The following is a 6,470-nucleotide window of genomic DNA, read 5'->3' as shown; positions in this document are numbered from 1 at the left end:
GTGCAGATGAAATTGGTCAAGTGGATCGTTTTTAGCCGAGGCCAGGCGTAGAGTTGCTGCGTGTGACTCGTGAAGGCCTTTACGGATTACGACGTCTGCTGCCACACGCCGGGCAGACCACAGAGAGTTATAAGACCGGGGGTTACGTGCGAGGGCCGTAGGGGACTTGATCCTTACTGGACGATTATGTGTTATTTTTTTGTTAAATGCAGCTGCAATAGATTGAGGATCTTCCGTAACATTAATGCATTCATCAACATTAGCGCATTATCAGCATTGCATGCCATGTGGTGCTCCGGGGTTCCGAGGTAGTTTCATTGTCGGCAGAGGGGAGGGGCCGTATGTCTGTGTGTGTGTGTGTGTGTGTGTGTGTGTGTGTGTGTGTGTGTGTGTGTGTGTGTGTGTGTGTGTGTGTGTGTGCATTGTGTGTATGTGTGCACGTTGCTTGCCGGAGCAATGGGGGCACTTCTTATTTGTGTTTTCGCTGAGTAGTGGGGGTGCCTTGTGTGTGAGCTGCCTTGAGACAAAGGAACAGGGGCGGACTATTGGCAGCATTTGTGGGTCAGTTCGTCTTCTCGCTCTTTTTACTTTCTGTCCCTCCTCGGCCGACCTCCCACAATGTCTCTGCTGTCTCCAAGATTAAAATAACTACTTCTGTTCAAAACCTGGCTTCCTGCTGATTTAACCATCCTCCGCTACCAACACCCTGAGAAGCGATGGACCAGGAACGAACGATCACTTTTAACCCATCACCAACAAAAGTCAAATCTTCCCTAATTATCACATTTCTAACACCCACCAAATGAAAAAAAAATCTAGAAACTGCAAAAAGTGCAAAAAAAATGAAGACTCATTCGAATTCAACTTTTTGAAGTTGTATGGCCGCAGATCCGACGGCTGACAATTTACAAGGCAACCGAAATTATCCGCACAGCAACCTCATCAGAAATAATAAGCCATTGTCCAAACCACTCCTTCAAGAAACATTGTCCACTTGTTCTTCTTCTTTTCATTTCGGCTTTTCCCTTCAGGGGTCGCCACAGCGAATAAGTGTCGCCATCCTCCGTCTAACCCGGTTTTGTGCATCCTCTTCTCTCGCACCAGGTACCGTCAAGTCCTTTTTGACAACATCCATAAACCTCCTCTTCTGTCTTCCTCTCGGTCTCCTGCCTGGCAGTTCAAGGCTCAGCATCCTTCTCCCGATATAGTCGCTCTCTCTCCTCTGGACATGTCCAAACCATCTCATTCTGGCCTCTGTGACTATCTCTCCAAAGCCTCTAATATGAGTTGTTCCTCTAATGTACTCATTCCTGATCCTATCAAACCTGGTCACTCCCAAAGAAAACCTCAACATCTTTAGCTCTGCTACCTCCAGCTCTGCTTCCTGTCTTTTCTTCAGTGGCACTCCAGTCCAAACATCATGGCTGGGCTCACCACCGTTTTATACACTTTTCCTTTCATCCGAGCTAAAGCCCTAACATCACACATCAACTTTGTCCATTAATGGGGATAATTATTATTCATAAGTACCCGCTTACACTTTTTCCAAGTTCTAAAAGCGTTGACACTAAGTGTCAAGGTAATAAAAGCGGTGACAAGCCTTTAAAAAGAAATTCTCATTCTTCCTTGACAACATTGTTTTAACTCATTCATTGCCAGGCGATGTGCAAAAATGTGTCCACTCCAGTGCCAGGGTTTTTGTCATTTTCACACAAATTGCAGGACTCAGAGGACTACATAAAGAATCAATTCAGTTTAAGAAACCTTGGGTTCTCTTCTTTTATCACAAAGAAAAATTCTTAAGTTATATGGGTCTGGAGTTATCTAGGCTTGAAATGGGGGCAGCCGTACAAAATACAACACATATTGATTTATATAGTGCTTTAACAACAGCTAAAGCAGGGGTCGGGAACCTTTTTGACTAAGAGAGCCATAAAAGTAAAATATTTAGAAATGTTTTTCAGTGAGAGCCACACGCACGCACGCGCACATACAAACGCTCGCGTGCGCGCGCGCACACACACACGCGCACAGGTGTGGCCACTTTTCAACAAAATATCAGAATGTATTATTTAAAATAACTTTGTGATAGTACTCACCGTTAACATGAATGGTTTTCCGTTCTTCGTGATTGGTAAAAATCCAGGCAAACGATCGGAATGAAATTCAATTTGCCGGTCCACAGGCGAAGTAGCTGCTAGCGAGCCTGCACACGGCTCATAAACTTCCACACTTGCTATCTTCAATCTACTTCTCGCAGAAGTATGTTGATGCTAACGTTAACATGGGGCTTGTTAAAATGTCACGGACATTGGACTGTTTCATCAATGGTGTTGTTTCATTGCAAATTAGAATCAGAACATTTTCTCTCCTCTAATGCTCCGGTGCATTAACGCTGAAGTGCACTAGTTGGGCTCATTTAAAGGGGCGTTTACCTGTTTCAACACGACGGCCACTATCATGCAATCAAAATGGTGCTTTCGGCCAACCTAGCTCCGTGACATCCAATCAAAATTGCACTTTCCGCCAACTGCAGCCCCAACGGGAAATGGACGGCAAAAAAACGAAAATATGTATTTAGTTTTATCGGCGAGCCATATGCAATCATAAAAAGAGACATATATGGCTCGTGAGCCATAGGTTCCCGACCCCTGAGCTAAAGCTTTAACAAAGCACTAACATGGATAAAAGGCAAAGACTGCCCCCTGGTGAATGGGAAAAACGGCCAGAGGTCGGACCAGTGTTTTATCAGCACCCGCCGCAAGAAAAAACAAAACCCGAACAAATTTGGGAATGGCGCTCCACGGCACACTTTTCAATTGCCGAATAAATTCATGAATGGCAGTGAATTAGTTCTATTTCAGCTTCACACTTCATTCCGTTGAATACGGCGAATCGCATTGCGAGTTTTATGCAAACAAACTGGGTGACGGCAAGTGGAAATTGTGCGGATGACTGATATCCCACAGCGCGCACGGATTAGTGATAAACACCCACTCATCAATTATGAGCGTAACACTCTTAGGCGCGTCCCATATAGGCCGTTACACAACCTGCTCCACTTTGTGGCATTTCCATCCAATCGCGGATCCCAAACATTTTCGCTCATGTTGGACCTGATCTCGTCATGCGCACGGAAAAGGGCCTTCCCCATAAAACTTGAAAATAGAAAACACACATACACACTCTTCTCACTTCAGTGTACTTCCAAGAATTTCTATGCGAAAAGTTGAGCAATATGGAGAGAGCGAAGATTCCATATCAGGCAAGTGCCAGAGGCTATAAAGAGCATCTTCATTAATTCATTGGCGGTGTACGCTTTTTACTGGGTTACTCAGAAATGGAAAAATAAAAAGGGTCTGGGATTACATAGTTGAAGGCGGAATTAAAAAAAAAATCATCAAACATTCAGATATACTTGCGCGCCATGCTAAATTAATTCATAAGCCAATATTTAGCGGAATACGCTCAGATGCAAAGCCCAGAATACTCCGGGTGAGTCCCTCAACAGATCCTCAATTAGGAAGACCAAAGGCGCATTATTAAAAGCGGTGTCGCGCTTTGAACTCAAGCGGCGCCATCAACACGACCACTTTGGCAGATGTCCTCTGCGGCCCACGACGGCAAGATTTGCTGGCTGTCGAGTGAATGCCAAAGCAACAGGTGGCGCTATTACCCCCGACTGGGAGTCATTATACGGCCAAGAATAAATGTAAAACTATGAAGTGCCATAATTCATAAACGGTTAGATTAATGGTTGGCCTAGAAGGCAGCCATCTTATGTTGCCACAGTCACTTCTGCTTATATTTTGGGAACGGATTGTAACTGTTTACCTCAAAAATGCAGAGTACATTATCTCAGTGCGGTTTTGCGGCAATATTTTTTCCTGATAGGTTTTGTTTTCGATGGTTTTGACATAATGATGTCTCCGAATCTTTGAGTCGCACTCGAGGCGTTATCTTGTAAATTCGAATTTATAATCGGCTTCTCGCTGATAAAATTTGCATCTCATGCTTCTCCCAGACTTATAGGCACAATATATTTGTATGGGTATCATGAAGTGTGCATCCCCCCAAGAAAAAAGGATACAAAAATGAGAGAACCTCAACTCCTGAAGTCATGATTTTTTTTTCTCAGCAACCTCCACAGATCCGTCACCCCCCCACGCCAAGCCCCCACCCATCGCAAAATTATGGCACCGTGACTGCGTACTCCACATGCTGTGGCATCCCCCCTGCCCCAGAGAGAGATACCGTAAAAACGCTGCCAGCAACTCAATGTCTCTTAGATTGGTCAATTAGCGAATGGCAACGCAAGATGGCCGGCGACACACTTCTCACCATGGCCTTGTTGGGCAATCACATATAAACCCATGGGAAAGCCACCATTTTTTTCTGTTCAAGAAAACAACAACAAAAAGCCTTCAAGATTCACCTATATTTAACATGTTTTGTGGCAGTGCGGGGAGGCACCATTTTTTCCCCATAAACTCATAATTAATTAATTAATTAAGTCCACCTTCAAGTGACTGGGAATCAAGGTGGGCATCATGTATGACATCATTATTGCTGTTGTTTTAGGATCATTGTTAATATGTCTGAATAACATGTCAATCAAAGGCCAACATGTGTCGATGTCGACTTTGTGAATATTACCAAAGATTTGAGCTCAGTCAGGATCTCGCCGCCATAGCAACCCCAAAGGAAAGAGGAACCTGATCAGAAATAAGTCACCGCTGAATCCTCGCCTTCGCTCCCCTCCCCTCCCACCTAGTGTCCTTCTCTCCCACATTCACTCATGCAATCATTCAGAAACAACGAGAGCTCCTTCAGCGTGCCCGGTGGGCTTTCCTAGACGCTTCATCAAGAAGGAAAAAGTGCAGCATCAGGAGTGTGGCGGCCACGTTTTCCATCGCTGCGTGCTCCAAATGCCCAAACGGAGAGCCAATTTGGTTGGGGGGGGGGGGGCAGAATCCATCTATTTCATATTGTGTATATATCCTCGCCTTTTTATTCAATTGTCTGCCTTTATGAGTCCCTTAAGATCCTTTAACCTCTCTCCATGCTCGCACACTGGACGGATGAGAGGGGAAAGATGAACGAGGGCAAGGCAGGGAGCGGCGGAGAAGGGAGTTAATGAGGCAGACTGCATGTCTCTCGGCCCGCCATGCCAGGGATTACAGCAAGATTACCCGATTCCCCGTCCGCCAGTCCCTCCAATTTTCACACTCGCCGTCGACATGGATGATGGAAAAATAGGAGCGGCAAAGTCTCCGTCGGGCTTTGGAGTCCCACTTGGACCCGTTCGGCAGCATATTTTAATGCTTTGCTTTTTTTTAATGGTGGGGATATAGAGGTGATGCAAAAGTTGGAGCCAACCACACTGGAGTTGTTGAACGGCTGGTCAAATGATTAGGAACAACGAGAATGAGGCAACGCAGCTGCGACAGAGTCCCTTAAATTGTTTTTGTTTTTTTTTTCCCCAGTTCCTTTGGCTCCGGAATCGATTTCCACTACGAATAGAAAGAAAGGATTCAAAATAAACAGCACATACAAGGCAAAAAATATTTGGTGCAGCCGGTGTGCGTGTGCGTAAAAATTGGACGTAATGCGTGCGTACCTGCAAAGCAGACTACCGGATTACAGTCCAGTGTGCCACATTGTACCCCCCCTTTTTTCGTGAACACTCGCGTTGGCGAGACATCCACGCGCTTTTTGACGTCACTTAATCAACGCACGTGGCTATGAAACACATTGACCGATGAAAACCCCGTCGGCGATTTCGTCAAAAGCGTCAATCAACCACCGAGGAGCAATTACGCACCGTTTGCAACCAACCCAAATGTTGCTGTCGTCGTGCCTCTGTTGGTCACATCATTGCATTGTTGCCCCCCCCCCCACACACACACACTTTTTACACACTCCCCACGGGAACACCTGTCAGCTTTAAACGGCGACAAAGAATTGAAAAAAAGTGCCTGCTTACGTTTCCGCTGCGATCCTCGCGTTGTTATTGTCCAGATTTTGAGGGGTGGGCATCCCCCCCCTGAAAAAAAGAAAAAACAAATTCCCAGTGTGGATGTGTCCGCGTCTTTATTTATCCACAGCAGATTTCCACATCTACTCCCTCCTTTCACCTAGAAGAACAGCGTCTGTCCTCCAAGACAGATGTGAAAGCTCCTGGACGCACGAAGCGCTCCACCTGCAGACACAACCGGAAGTGAATAAAGGACGCGTTTTCCAAAATAAAAGCTAGGCAGTTGTTGGGTCTCCTATGAGCTTTTGTCTTCGCGTACTGCGGTGGCATTTCTTGGGAGGAGGGCGGGGACGGGGGGGGGGGGCGTGCCTGAGTGACTGCCGAGTGGAAATGCGCGGTAGTGCCTCTTGCAGGCTGGTGGCGGGAACTGCAACTACTCGCAGAAGTTATTGTCATTTAAAAATGCATAATTAAATAAACAAATAAGAATAGA

At 45.8% G+C, this 6,470-nt stretch overlaps 1 protein-coding gene across 7 annotated transcripts in view; it reads right to left on the bottom strand.

Annotated features, from left to right (window-relative positions):
- The window catches only part of nrxn2b (neurexin 2b), a 406,291-nt gene extending 400,075 nt beyond the window's left edge, over positions 1-6,216 (bottom strand). For 5 of the 7 annotated variants that reach the window (XM_088990595.1, XM_088990594.1, XM_088990593.1 and 2 more), the window contains exon 1: positions 5,987-6,215. The gene's annotated coding sequence lies outside the window, so the exon portion shown is untranslated. Of the gene's footprint in view, positions 1-5,986 lie in introns of all 7 variants that reach the window. The other 2 variants (XM_088990599.1, XM_088990598.1) reach the window with 1 other exon arrangement.
- Positions 6,217-6,470: the final 254 nt, after the last annotated feature.

This window comes from Hippocampus bargibanti, linkage group LG02 (genome assembly GCF_051943395.1).
Source record: "Hippocampus bargibanti isolate YZ-2025 linkage group LG02, ASM5194339v1, whole genome shotgun sequence".
NCBI classification, from domain to species: Eukaryota; Metazoa; Chordata; class Actinopteri; order Syngnathiformes; family Syngnathidae; genus Hippocampus; species Hippocampus bargibanti.
This window is presented reverse-complemented; position numbering and strand designations above follow the sequence as displayed.